The 15,179-nt window shown below is 40.6% G+C and overlaps 1 protein-coding gene across 4 annotated transcripts in view; it reads right to left on the reverse strand.

The window, feature by feature from the left end:
- The window catches only part of ntng1a (netrin g1a), a 130,532-nt gene that overhangs the window by 68,710 nt on the left and 46,643 nt on the right, over positions 1-15,179 (reverse strand). The window lies entirely within an intron of this gene.

Below are 15,179 nucleotides of genomic sequence, written 5' to 3' on the forward strand. Positions count from 1 at the left end.
ACCGAATTCAACACATCAGTCAAGTAAAGACATATTATCAGCAGGATTTTGTACTGAATCTCATCCACGCTACGTCACTTTTTAAACCTTTCACATTGACATTACCTTATAGCCAATCCTTTCTCCTTTTTTCTAAGTGCTCACATAAATAATAATGAATTAATTTGAATTGAATCTATGTAGATATGAGGGTGAAGTGTTCAGCACGGTGGATCTCCAGACACTATGGTGGTCTGGACACTAGAAAAGACCTGAGCATAGACTTCTTGGATGGTCTGTTAGCAAAATTAAGTATGAAGCAAGCCATCATGACTAATCAGTGACTCAAGTCAACTTAGATGAATTGTGTGGCTCATTGCGACCACCCAGTAACAATGGTTATATTTGAGTGTTAGTGGAGATCAAACAGCTATAGAGACCAAAAATGCTGGTTGGCTGTGAATTTGTTCATTTCTGGCATCTGCTCAGTAATGAACTCTGGCTTTGGCACTTTTACATTGGAGTTTGAGGTTTTTGGGGGTGTTTTTCAGCCCCATAGCTGCCAGTTGATCTTCCCTAGTGTACCAAAATGGCTAGAGCAGGATTTGGCTTTAATACGTCTGAAGAAGCAAATTTCTCATGAATGCCCATCAGCTTATAGTATGCCATGCTATACAAAGTTGAAAGGCACTTGTTTTGGGGTCACATCTGTGACTTACTTGCTTAGGCCAGTGGCTGAAGTAAACAGTCTTAGGATGTCTCTGTGGGAGCAACTATATCATCTCTGAGGTCAACCCTGTTTATTCCTTTAAGTCTAAATAATGCTGATCCAATGATCAGCTATTACTGTAACATCCAAACACACACACACCCAGGCTACTCACACAAAGTGCCGGTACATCACAGTAATCAGACAAAGATGTATCCCTATCGATCCCTGTGGCCGTGCAGCTGAAAATCTGCTGCATGTAGCACCTTGCAGCCCTGACCAGTGGTCCTGCGATCCCCTGAACACGCAGGTTAAAAACCTTTCATTACTGTCTCCTCCGCTTCTCGCCTAACGACAAAATACTGCCTTTATGAAGATCAATAACCACACTGGTCTGCCAGAGAAGAGCAAGGAGATAAAATGCTGAGTATACGCCTTTATGAAGATCAATACTAGATTTCTGTGTTTTACTGTGGGGTAGTGCTAAGGCCTTTACTAGTGAATTAATGGTTTGGCACGCGTTTAACCATCTGACAGGACCCGGCACGACAACAGCAGCATTTTTGTAATTACAAAAGATGTTTCTATTAATCCCAGTGTGATGATAAGTGGCCAAGATGGGGGGCAGCCAGCGGAGATTACAAAGCCAGCGCTGAGATAGCAAGAGCGGAAAGGTCATGCCAAATTGGCACTAATAGAGATGCAGTCAACCCACCCAAAACACACTGGATTATTAGCACTGTGATGCAGTGATATAGTGTGAGAGAGCAGTGGTGTGCATGTGAGTGTGTTTGTGTTTGCAGGTGGGTGTTCATATACCACCAAGTATGTGGTTGTGGGTGGATAATATCAGGAAGCTGCTCTAAATTCCTTTGGTGTTGTCCCCATTATAGTCAAACTGCTCAGGCTAATTTAACCAACCGGCTAGAGGAATAAAAATCAGCAGTGCTGCAACACAGTGGGTAATGAATTAGACTCATCTCATTCAGCTGCACTCAACAGACCAGCGTTATTTGTAGCGTTTAGGTCACAGGGAAGTGTTTGCCTATTTGTTTACAGGCTAAAGGCTTTTAGATATGTTTAAGCAATTTGCCTGTTGTACTCACAGAAGTAACACAAGACACCATTTTGGCTTCAAATTACAGATCCTGGATCTTTTATTGTGACTCGGTAACTGCTACGATTTAGTGAACAATCATCAGGAATTTAAGCAGCTGCAGTTAAAACGTCCTATTAAACTTAACAAAACCAATTATCCTAGAAAAAATAAATATATTCTTACTTTTATGCAAATTCTCCATGTGTATCTATGCTGTACTATAGTGGAAAAAACAGCATGCTGTTATGATCTCCTGTTAGCATTTTCTCATCACCTGTACAACAAAGGGTCGCATTAACCTTATTTCAAAGGGATCTTTGACCCAAACAGTTGGATACGGAGGCTTCAGCGGATGCATGATGAGCAGACGGGCGAATTCATACACAAAAGAAGAGAAGAGCAGATAAGTTACTGAGTTTTAAAATAAGATATGACCATGCTGGCTGACAGCCTTGGCCTGGCCACACAGTAACCACTGATGGAGGATGGGACCTGAGGGAATATAAATTTACTAACTGCAGACAAGCCATCTTGATAGATGGGCTCACACCAATCAAACCAATCCGCTTGTGTGACAGATGTCTTGGACGTGGAACCCAGATAGCAAATTGAATTCACACTCCATCGATTCGTCTTTCTAACTCGCTCCCTTTTTCTTTTGCTTCCTGTTCTTTGTTTCATGTTCTAAGAAATCTCATTTCAGAGTGGGATCAGTGTTTAAATATAAGAGAAATAAATCAATTTTAATATGTGGCCTGATCTTTTTTTTCTTACTCTTTTAAGAGGAACTTACTGGAGCAGGACCTGTACTACTTCATTAGAAGTAGTACAGAAAAATAAAGCATATTAAATCGATGGGGGGACTTTTCATCAGGTGATCACTGCATATCAGTGTTATTAATCAGTGAATATCTTACAGTTTAGGCGGTACACCTCCAGTGACCTTGCTGATGAAATCACTCCACTCTGAAACCATGCTCTGGTGTGGATACTGTGTCACAGACTTCACGCATCATATCAGTGTAATATCCATGTGTAATTTAGTGTTATAGATGATGGCAGATATGGCAGACATCTATCTAACCAAAACACACGAGCAATCCTTCCTTGCGGGTTCTTGTAACAAACAACAGAGACAAAGACAGATGATGAGTGGCTGCAGTTTATCACTAAGCACACATCAATACCACATCTTCAGAACGCCTGTTTATTTCACTGACCCGCCCTCCAGCCTCTGCAGATTTGATCAAAGGAACCAAAAATGATTTGAAACATTTCTGGACATTAACCATCCATCTGTGGTTTGTATTAGAAAACAGGATATTATATAGCAACGGGATAGTCAAAAACAGTATTGGTGTGGTTGTACTGCCATTTTTCAAGGAATCTAAACATTGTTCTTCTGCATATTCTGCAAAAAATCATGCGGAAATGGAAAAGATGCACCATCATTCTGTATGTGGCAATAAATCTACAATAAAACAAGTAGAGTGGGGCATCAGTTTTACATGAATCAAGAAGCTCCTGTGATTTCTGTGTTAAATGTCTCTAACTTTGTACCATTTGTGGAAATCTTTTTTTTTTTGTTGACAGTGTAGAATTCCTCCCACCTCCGCTGCAGAAATCTATAATCCCTTCCTTATATATATATAAATCTATTTCTCTTCCATGTTTGTACCTCTCTCTCCTCAGCCAGGTGTGTGTATAAGTGTGTATGTGCATGTGTGTAGGATGTGGGGGTTGGGGGTTAAAGCTATCCCTGCTGCATTAATGAGACCTTGTGTTCCACAATAGATTTCTTCACCCCAACCCAGTGGCTTGATTGAAGCATTGCTCTCTCAATTTCAGTCTCTTTCGCTCGCTCTCTCTCGCTTTCTCTCGCTCTCTCTAGTCATGCCAACACCTTCAGTGGATCCCTCCTCTCCCTCTCCCCGTCTCCCATGGTGATGGGTGGTGCAGACAGAAAGAGGAGCTTAACCTGGACGTGGAATGAATATTGGATGCCAGTGTGACAGATTACAGTGGTAATAGACACCCTGGTCAAATCCTCACAAGGATTACAATCATATTTTCAAATGGCTCAGGGTCGGCCGGAGGTCGTCCAGCCTGGACTGTGGTCAACAACCCAGAGGGAGCCCTAAAATCCCACACTTACACATGCTGAGACAGGTTCCTCTGCCAATTGTGTGTGTAAAGCATGGTTTTGCATATAATGTTAGCTCTGATGTTAATATAAACACTTTTTACTAAACCAGTGCAGCTACTGGTCATTAATCATGCAAAACAAGGAAGATGAAGGCCTTAAACTCTGGAACAATTAAGGAAAATAAAATAATACATCATAAAGTTTTAGAATAATATATCAAAGCAATAATAGTCAATACACTTCTCGCTTATTTGCTCTTTTTGCTGAGACACTTTTTGGAGTTGGAGCTAGCCGCCGGTTAGCTAAGTTGACCGTAAAGACTGTCAAAATGTGTCTATATGAACCACTAACCTGTATGTGACTATCATATACAACCATCATATACCAGCATACTGAGCTTAGACTCAGCATGAAATGTGCTGAAGCCCTACACAAGCACTGACTGCAGACCACCAGCTCAAAGGGTCCGATAGATGAAATGTGCTGTTTTGTAGCACCACTGGGGGAAATCCAATAGTGATCCAAAAGGCAGTGAGCTGCACCATTCAGCCACCTTAAGCACCACAGCATGGGCCGTCCAGTCGACTGTGGAGGGGTTATGAGGTGAGACGATGTGTAAATGTTCTCCTGTTTCATTCATCGTGATCACTGGCAGCGATTTAGAAGATTCATGAGCCTTAAAACAATAGCGGGGAAAGCCTTCAGCATGCGGCCTCTGCACATTCAGAGGATATAAAAACAATTTTATATTCCATTATCTTTTATATGGCAATGCGGGCCCTACAGGGTGCCACTGCGATATGGTTTGGAGGACAGGACAACACCTCCTGCTTAAAAGATGTTATATTTGTGAGAGCGAGGTAAGTACACCCATTGAGAGCAAGAGCCAAGGAGTGTTTGATGGCTGTAGGTGTACCTTTAACAGAGACAGGTTAATGGCCCGCTACAGTATATTGGCATTGTATTCTGGCACATTTAACACCAAATTAAGAAAATTTATTCATGCAGCACATGAATGTATAGTTCACTGCTTCCTTCCTGTACAGTGAACATGCATTTGAGGAAATTAAGAAGTTGTGCAACATGCAAAAACCAGTTTGCATGTTGCAAAGACAGTTTGTCTCCAGTGCACACGAGGTTACCCCAGGAGTAGCCAACAGTTGCTCCAGCAGGAAACCACTTATGTAGAAGACTTTTAGAATAATTACATATCTGTGAGGTCTTTTCAAAGAGGACCCAGTGGTAACGGCTGTGTGCTGAAATGTAAAAAGAAAAAAGTATGCATCATTTCAAAGCCTAAGCCTTTTCCCCCCAAGTCTATAAAGTGTAATGGAGCATTAATAATGCACAAGTAACTTAACCAAAAATAAGTTTCAAACTTTTTCTGTTTAACTTCTGTCTGGAGCTGGTTAGATTTTATAGATTATATATTATTCCTGGCATATCAAAGTGTGGCTCATGGAGGGAAAACTCTATACAGTGCTGTAGATTTGGTTCTTTTGTAGTAAAAAACTACTAAAAAAATGTTTTGGATGACTGCATTGCTGCCTGCACCAAATCGCAAATGGAGGAAGGTTATTTTTCACTGTCATTCTCGTCTCTTCTTTCATTAAGATGACATTTCTGCAGTGAACTAATACACGAGGGTATAATCGATCCGCTGGCTGCTGCGCTGCTGCAGTGCTACATCTCTCAATCAAACTGTCTTGTCAGATAAAACGAAGACTTTGGAATTTTTCACGACACATTAGGACCAGAAACCTGTAGACATGATCACCCCTTAACTTCTAGCTGTGAAATCCCTCACGGCTTGACAACACGAAGCTGAGGCTACATCAAAAGCTGTCTACCCCACTCCATCGCCTGTCGCCATTCTTTCTCTCTTGCCATCTCTCAATCTACTGGTATTTTTAGTGTTATAATAGTGCTACACATCCTACATGGAGGCCCTCCAGAGAGACATGGATCACTGTCACCTTGACCAAGCTAAGAGTCTAAAGCCCAGCACAGGGAGCTGCCCTGGCTTCCTCCCCGTGGACACGAACCCTGCCTGACTGCAACAATAAGCCTACCTTACAAATTAATTCCAGATCATTTGCCAAAGGCGAATGAGTGGAAAACACAAAGGAATATTTGAGCTATATAGAAAGGCACTGACGTCAGTTACTATTGGTATGGCAAAGAAAAGCATGGGAATTTAGTTTTTGCATCAGCAAATTGTATCACAATGTGTGCTTTAAGTGCATTATTTTAAAGTACACAGAGCTTTTACAGCCATGGAGAAAGTTTAGTAGGATGTGCTACGACGTGATAAGATGAAGTAATTCTTTCATCTTATCGATAAATTGTAGCAGAATTTAGACAACAAACAGAGCACATATAGGTAAAATCCACTCAGAACCAGGAGGTTAAAGAGACGTAAAGCCTCACATCAGGGCCTCGTGTGCACAGTGCGGCCAATTCAATTAACTGACGCGCCACGACAGAAAATAAAAACCTCACGCAAGCTCTGATCTTCCTCCACCACTGCTGCTGTGGCGCTCCTGCTCAGTCCCCGGTCGAGGTGTGTTGCGTGGGTTGCAGCTTAATGCTGTTGCTTTGTTTGCCCATCCAGATTGCAGACTTTTAAATACATTTCAGACCAATGCTTTCCGCCTGCTCCCCTGCTGCTCTGTTAATATGCCCTCAGAGGAAGCTTAAAGGTACAGAAGCTGGTGGGTGACATTGCTGTTTGAAGCAAGTTTCCTGCTGGAGATAATCACTGTGTAATTTCGGAACAGTCCCTGCCAAGCCAGAACACTCACACAAGATTGTGTGAGCGTTTGGGGCTCTCAAGGTATCCTCTTTATGAGAGTTGACTTAATATTGTTAGAAAAAAATGTGACAACCGTAGCCGGTCCTTTTATGGAAGAGATTTCCTTTGCTGCTTTGTTAGCCTGTCATTCAGTTTTCTCTCAGTTTTATTGTGCTACATAGTGTTTTTGTCGCTACTCCCACGTTACTCTTTGACACTAAGTTGGTTGCGTCTGTAATTCTTAATTACTGTGTAATTACTAACCGGGAGGTGCTATTTACACAATATCATTGTAATCTACTGTAGTTCTTGTTTTCAGTTCACTTTCAGTACAATTCTCGATGTTTTTTGTTCATATATTTTACTTCTGTCCTTTAAGTTTTTTTCATGTAGACAATTTATGGTTTCATTTCCCTTTTTTAACATCAAATTAAGTGAAGCGTTACGCTTGTTTGGTTTCTCTTGCCTGTGTTGGGGGAACCATCCTGTGTGTTTTTGTGTGGTTGCTTGGTTGATTGTAAGACCGGCAAAACGACCTGGTCAAGCCCTTTTGCCAGCAAAGTCGCACAATTATTAGCAATAAAATGGAGCAGAAAAAAGGTTACCAGAGCAATACGATCACAGTTGTGGTCAGAAGTTTACATACACTCATCATGGAGATGAATGTCACTGTAATTTGGGGCTTTTAATTAATTCTTTGTTCTTTTGTAAGGTGGGATGATTGCACAGGATACATCTTTAACAGCTACTTCACAAGTTAATCTTTTAATAAGTAGTGCTTAAGGTTCTATAATGTGTTTTAAATTGACAAGACTCAACTTATGAACTTCTCAGTCATGATCATGATCAACTGGTACATATAGGATTTGTCTGATAGCACGCATTGGATTGATCAGTACTTAAAAATTGAAAAAGTGCAATATCGCTTTAAGCTTCTGGAATGACCTTCCTGACCTCAACCCTGTTGAGAACTTGTGGTCTATGTTTAAAAGGCCGGTTTGTGATAAGATAACAAGAAATTTAAATAAACTTTGTCTGTTTTGTCAAGAAAAGTGGTCAAATACAGTGGGGCAAAAAAGTATTTAGTCAGCCACCGATTGTGCAAGTTCCCCCACTTAAAATGATGACAGAGGTCAGTAATTTGCACCAGAGGTACACTTCAACTGTGAGAGACAGAATGTGAAAAAAAAAAAATCCATGAATCCACATGGTAGGATTTGTAAAGAATTTATTCGTAAATTAGGGTGGAAAATAAGTATTTGGTCACCTCAAACAAGGAAAACCTCTGGCTCTCACAGACCTGTAACGTCTTCTGTAAGAAGCTTTTCTGTCCCCCACTCGTTACCTGTATGAATGGCACCTGTTTGAACTCATCATCTGTATAAAAGACACCTGTCCACAGCCTCAAACAGTCAGACTCCAAACTCCGCCATGGCCAAGACCAAAGAGCTTTCGAAGGACACCAGGAAAAGTATTGTAGACCTGCACCAGACTGGGAAGAGTGAATCTACAATAGGCAAGCAGCTTGGTGTGAAAAAATCAACTGTGGGAGCAATCATCAGAAAATGGAAGACATACAAGACCACTGATAATCTCCCTCGACCTGGGGCTCCACGCAAGATCTCATCCCGTGGGGTCAAAATGATCATGAGAACGGTGAGCAAAGATCCCAGAACCACACGGGGGGACCTGGTGAATGACCTGCAGAGAGCTGGGACCAAAGTAACAAAGGTCACCATCAGTAACACACTACAACGGCAGGGAATCAAATCCCGCAGTGCCAGACGTGTTCCGCTGCTGAAGCCAGTGCATGTCCAGGCCCGTCTGAAGTTTGCCAGAGAGCACATGGATGATACAGCAGAGGATTGGGAGAATGTCATGTGGTCAGATGAAACCAAAGTAGAACTTTTTGGTATAAACTCAACTCGTCGTGTTTGGAGGAAGAAGAATACTGAGTTGCATCCCAAGAACACCATACCTACTGTGAAGCATGGGGGTGGAAACATCATGCTATGGGGCTGTTTTTCTGCCAAGGGGACAGGACGACTGATCCGTGTTAAGGACAGAATGAATGGGGCCATGTATCGTGAGATTTTGAGCCAAAACCTCCTTCCATCAGTGAGAACTTTGAAGATGAAACGAGGCTGGGTCTTCCAACATGACAATGATCCAAAACACACCGCCCGGCCAACAAAGGAGTGGCTCCGTAAGAAGCATTTGAAAGTCCTGGAGTGGCCTAGCCAGTCTCCAGACCTCAACCCCATAGAAAATCTGTGGCGGGAGTTGAAAGTCCGTGTTGCTCGGCGACAGCCCCAAAACATCACTGCTCTCGAGAAGATCTGCATGGAGGAATGGGCCAAAATACCAGCTACTGTGTGTACAAACCTGGTAAAGACCTATAGTAAACGTTTGACCTCTGTTATTGCCAACAAAGGTTATGTTACAAAGTATTGAGTTGTATTTTTGTTATTGACCAAATACTTATTTTCCACCCTGATTTACGAATAAATTCTTTACAAATCCTACCATGTGGATTCATGGATTTTTTTTCACATTCTGTCTCTCACAGTTGAAGTGTACCTCTGGTGCAAATTACTGACCTCTGTCATCATTTTAGGTGGGGGAACTTGCACAATCGGTGGCTGACTAAATACTTTTTTGCCCCACTGTATCCACCCAGAATCATGCCAGAATCTTGTTGATGGATATCAAAATGTGTGGTCGAAGTGCAAATCTGCTAAAAGACATTTAAGAAAACAATAGTGGGGTGTATATATACATATCTGAGCCATTAGAGAAAATTAACCAAATTCTTGCTTTTTAAAGCCATTAAAGAAGTTTGCTGTACAGTCATTCTTCAATAAAAAAATTCAAAGAAATGATTAAAAGCCCAAAATCACGGTGACATCACGCTGATAACAAGGTATGAAAACTTCTGACCACAGCGTGTGCGTGTGCTTTTTTCTCCCATTGAGTATAAATGTTGTAGAACAAATGTTTACTGTTCTATCATGTGATTAAAAATGACCAGGCTATTGTGTTTACATCGCTATATTTATTTTACCTTTATAGTTCATTCATGCTATCACTGATTTCTACCACTTTAGTCCAGCATAAAATATTTCCACAACTCCTAAATGAAAGGTCACGACACTGTGGCCAGTTGTGACCTTCATATGATGATGGATGCCTAATGGCTATAGGCCGATCTCTGACTTTTGCATCCAGCATCACTATTTATTTTCTTTCACTTATCCAGTAAAAATATGTCCACCTCGACTAGACAGACTGCTACAAACATACATTTGCAGTTACTAGATTATGAATTTGGAGCAGCCCATGTTTTCCTCTGGTGACATTTGAGTCAATGACCTTTGGAAAATTTTGTACCGACACAGATGTGTATGTCAGGATAACCTTTTTGATCTCTGCTTTGAAAATTTGTGTTTACTGTTTCACCGTATTTGTGCAAGGAAATATTTAAGCATAACATATACATACCATAGCACATTGGTATATATTTGGTGAGAGTATTTCCTTATATTTTTCTTGTCACGGCGTGTGACTTGCTTCCAGATGTGGCAAATGGAGAGGTAGAATTTTAACGTGAAGTGTTTACATGATGTTACATACACATGCTTCTTAATGTTTCTGAGCTGACTCAACCAGTAATACAGAGTCGTGTGAACCTTACAGTAAGCTAAGCTAATTTATTAAAGAGTTACTGAGAATAAGTCATTTGTTGTAACGACCTGCCCCTTGGCTGTACCGACTAATTTACGAGGCTTTAACAAGGTTAAAATCATGGCTATCTGATAGATCATGATTATTTACACAAAAGCTACCAACATATTTTAGCAAATCATTGGGCAGTTCATAATCGTCTCTAATGGAATTAATAGCTCACTGTTTAATGAGTGCAGATAAACTCTGATCCAAACACTGAGTGACACAAATCAGTAACTTCTAATCAATTACTGATTACTTACCCTGTAGTTGCTTTCCCTTTAACTTTAGGATCACGTCACCATTCACTACTGCGTCTGTGTCCAATCAAGTAAAGTAAACCATCAAAACCGCTATTTGCTCAGTAGCTCCTTTTAAGCATATTGATACTTTGCTATTGCTTACCATTAATAATGTCCTGGATGAGTAATTATTAGTTTCTGATAAATGACTCATTAACTGTTCGGCTGCTTCTGATTTATTTTACATTAATTTTCTATTAGCCAAGAAAGTCCCTGTGTCTGTAAGTGTAAGGTATTGTAAAGTAAGGTAAGGTAAGGTAACTTTATTTATACCTAAAGGCAAGGTAAATTTGCTTTACAGAAAAATGACAGCATTTGACATCCCTTTGACACATTGGTTATGGATAGAAATAAGTTATGATAATGTAAATGATATGAGTTATTAACATGTTAGCATTGTTTTTAGTCTATTAAGAGGTTTGGAGTCTTGTGTGGCATACAGAGGTTTTTCACTGACACACCTCGTGACGTTGGGTTAAAAGACTGTAAGAAAATCAGGGTTTGGAGTGTTTTCAATTAATTGATATTTGATTCCCCTGCAAATGGCTGCTCTGACCCTCAGACCAAAAACGAGATATTGGCTCTTGGATATATGCCAGAGTCCCCCCCCCCAGTTCTGTTTTGGAAGTGTTGAAAAAAAAACATTTTCTCCTTATAAAGCTCAAAAACACGAGCGGTGATGAAAACGAACACTGTCAGGGGAAATAGCTTCGCGTCTGGCTTGCTGCCATCGAAGAATAAGCAGAGCAGCGTATTGTCCGTCACATGATTTTTGCTCTGAAAGCTCTTACAGTCGTATAAGTGCCATCACATTTCACTTCTAGTGGAGGCTTTTCAATCAAGCTTCACCCCTCATTAGTGGCTCTACAGACAGCCACGAGAACGTCAAGAATCTATTCCCCTTAATGAGCACTTCTGTGACTCGGTCAGCAGCGGCCAGAGCAGGAGGTAAATTTAGATCCTTATAATTATCTCAAAAGTGGTCTGAGAATGTTCGAGATGTCAAAAATATTTCAATCAGTCATCATCTTACGGATTCACAAGATCTCTTTTCCATTTCTTTCTTTTTTTGCTCAGGCCTTTAGGGTCTCCTATTTTATTTATTTCTTAAAAGTCTGAGCTTTTAAAAGGATGATTAAAATCAATAGCGTGGTAAAGCTCAGCATTCCCAGCGCGGATATTTAACTGTGCAGAGCAGAGCGTAGTTGGGATGCAGCTCCAGGCCTGTGTGTCAGATCACTGAAGGTCTATTTAGTCATTCTACGGGGATACTTTCTTCTTTTTCTTTTCCCCCTTTATTCTCCTTTCTCAGTCTCTTACCCTTCCCGCCATTTTTTTTCTTACCGCAGAATCTCAGAAAATGATTGGCAGATGACTCTTGGGAAAAAGAACTTGGGCCTTTTCCTCTCTCACGGCTCACAGGATCACGACACTCAAACGCACTGACAGGCAAAGTGCGTACACACACACACATGCGCGCGCACACACACAAACGCGCTCTTTTTGAAGGCAAGTCACACAGAACATTGCAGAAAAAAGTAGTGACACACATAAGCACACAGTGGAATTGACTTGGCACTATTCCTATGATCTTTGACAGCTTAGGATATTTGCAAATATGAAAGAAAGTCTTACACTAGACTAAGAATTAATATTTCTGGACAAATCATTTTTATCCTTAATCACAAATTAGTGTGAGCAGTTGTAACCACTAAAAATGTCCGTGTCCCTTTGTAGTCAGCACTTTCAACTTTTGCCATGGGGCTGTTTTTGTAGATGTGGTCTCAGTAGTATGCTATCATGACAAATTCCTCTTTCACAACTATAGAAAACAGCTGTGAACTGTCAACAATAAAAAAGACAGCCACCAGAAACCCCATAAATAACAAATCAAACACCAAAACATGTAGTTGTCCATCATCATACATCATTAAAACAAAATTAAAAGAACCCTTCAGTACTACAAGCAGCAGTGCACCCATGCAAAAGGATCAAGTCTCTAGAAACTTTGCCATACAGAAGTATGGCTCCCTCATCACCATATGAGCTAATAAAAGGCAGCAGTCCATAAAATAAATACATTTAAAAAGTTGAAGGAGAAATGTGAAGGCGTGCAGCCAGCAACAATGAAACACGAGTGTATCCACTTAATTCCACGACCGCAACTTCAAGCACCCATCGCCATTGTAATCACAACCATCAAAAAGGAGTCAAGGGTGCTCTGCCTGCTGATTGTCTCTGAGCTCCTGATGAGCTGCCATTATAAAAGATGAGAGAGACGCTGCAGTGGGTGGAGGGTAGCAGGGTAAGAAAAAAAATCAGAAAAGGAAATCAAAAACTTGAGGGAAATACTACACTAATCAACTCCACTCTGCTGAAATTATAGATGAATTAAGCTCTCTACTAGTGATTAATTAAACCAAGAGATTCAAACTAATGAGACCATACAGAGATATGGGTGTGCTGCATGCATGCTTGTGTGTCTGTAACTGGTGGTATGGCTGGGTGAGGGGGGGGTGGGGGGGGTGGCCTGTTAAATTTTCTTGTGTACATTTCTGGTACCAAACACTGCAGAAGCACACAGGTTTCAGGCTGCAACCCACTTTGAAGAGGGATTAGCTGCAGTGGCTGATCTTGTGATCGCTGCACACAGGGTGTGCTCATTAAGTAGCCAAAAAACAGGCTTAGAAATATCTGAGAGAAAGGGATATCTGCAAGTAGTGTTTGGGCTTCAGGGAGGAGAAACTCTTTGTTTACACTCAGAGGACATTAAAATGTAAATCTGCTGTATTTTAACAAAAGATTCCTCATAAACGCAAATATTTACTGTTCATGTTGTCCCTAAAAAAGGAAAGAGATTTGATTGAAGAGTAAATTATGTGGTTAGCAGAAGGGGCAATTTCATTTTTTTATGTGAATTGATGGGAAAGCTTTTATATTGATGGCATTTCTTGCATTACATGATAAAAATGTTAAATACTAAACGCACATTTGGGGTGTAATGCAATCCTTCTAGTGGTTAAGTAAATTTAGCAATTATGCATAAACTTATGCGACAGTATCTAACTTCAGCTCATTAGTTTCTCATTTGCTGTCAAGTCCTAGATTAAGGGAGGATAAGTAAATGGAAAAAAAAAAACACCTTTGCAAAACAGCTCAGGCTTAAACCCCCGCTGCCCATCAAATCAATGATCCATAATGACCTCCACAAAAGTCTGAGTGTTAAATTTAATGGTTTTTTTCTGATCTCTCGTCTAAAAAAATGTAAAAATCGAAAAAAAACTTTACCATCTGTAGGTGTTGATGTCCAAATAACGTATTCGTATTCATTTAAATATCAAAAAGTTAAAACTGAACATTGACAGGCGTTTTGCTTCTGCTTCTTCTGAGGTGCTTTTTTAAACTTAGCACAAGTGGAGTATAAGCAGCTTCTCCGCTAATGAGCTGCTTCTCTGATTGGCAGCCCTACAGGGGAAGAGTCACACTAAGTTAGAGCTGATTGGTAGACTTCAGACAAGTCTACTGTCTGACAGATGCTAGAACAAAGTCAAAGTATGTGTATTTATTTAGTACGTGTGTGTGTCTGTCTGTGTGTGCATGTGTTTTAATATAATCCCTAACTCTGTGGGAATTGTGTAACAAACACCATTCAGATTTTCACTAACTGTCCTGGGAATCTGTCACCATCAGCTTTTAGTCCATTTCTTTAGCTCTTTTAAATACAGTAACTGCTAAATTCTTACAGTGTACAATCTGATCTGGGACATAGAATAAAGTAATCTCCCCCAGCTCTACCGTTCCTTGTTTGTAAAGGTGTTAGAAGCAGGTTTTTGTAGACTGGGGTTGTAATATGAAAGAACAGTGCTGACTGCAGGCTCCCATGCCCTATTTTGGTCCTTGACTATTTATGAAATCCTACAGAAATGTAAGCAATCAAAACTGCATTTGTGCAACCACAGACAGATTTCAACGTATATTTTTAAATTCTGAGGATGCCCATTAAAGAAGATGCCGAGGAAATATTTGTGCTGGAGGAATATTTCTTTACTTGGGTTAGAAACACATATGTTGATGTTAAGAAGTTGGATTCCTACATGCACAATATGGCATTTTACCCAAAGCACCACACGTGTGCATTTGCAAGTGACTCATAAATTACTAGGCACAGCCACAAAGAGGGTCATTAATTAATGAAATCAAGCGTATGTGAATGACAGCCTCGAACCTCACATATAATTCATGTGCGCAATTACTTCTAGCATGGGCTTTGATTTATACATTTCTCCTGTGCGTCACAGTGTGTGTACACCAACAAACCCTGGTGGTGCACAGGTGTAATCACAGGTAACACAGAACACCCCAAACCCTTTCTCTCCAAACAAAATAAGCCCTCGATTAACTGCATAACTGAACACCTGTAGCTA

The sequence above is a fragment of the Copadichromis virginalis genome, linkage group LG9 (assembly GCF_057382275.1).
Source record: "Copadichromis virginalis isolate Kocher_CV1m ecotype Utaka linkage group LG9, C_Virginalis_male_GT1.1, whole genome shotgun sequence".
NCBI classification, from domain to species: domain Eukaryota; kingdom Metazoa; phylum Chordata; class Actinopteri; order Cichliformes; family Cichlidae; genus Copadichromis; species Copadichromis virginalis.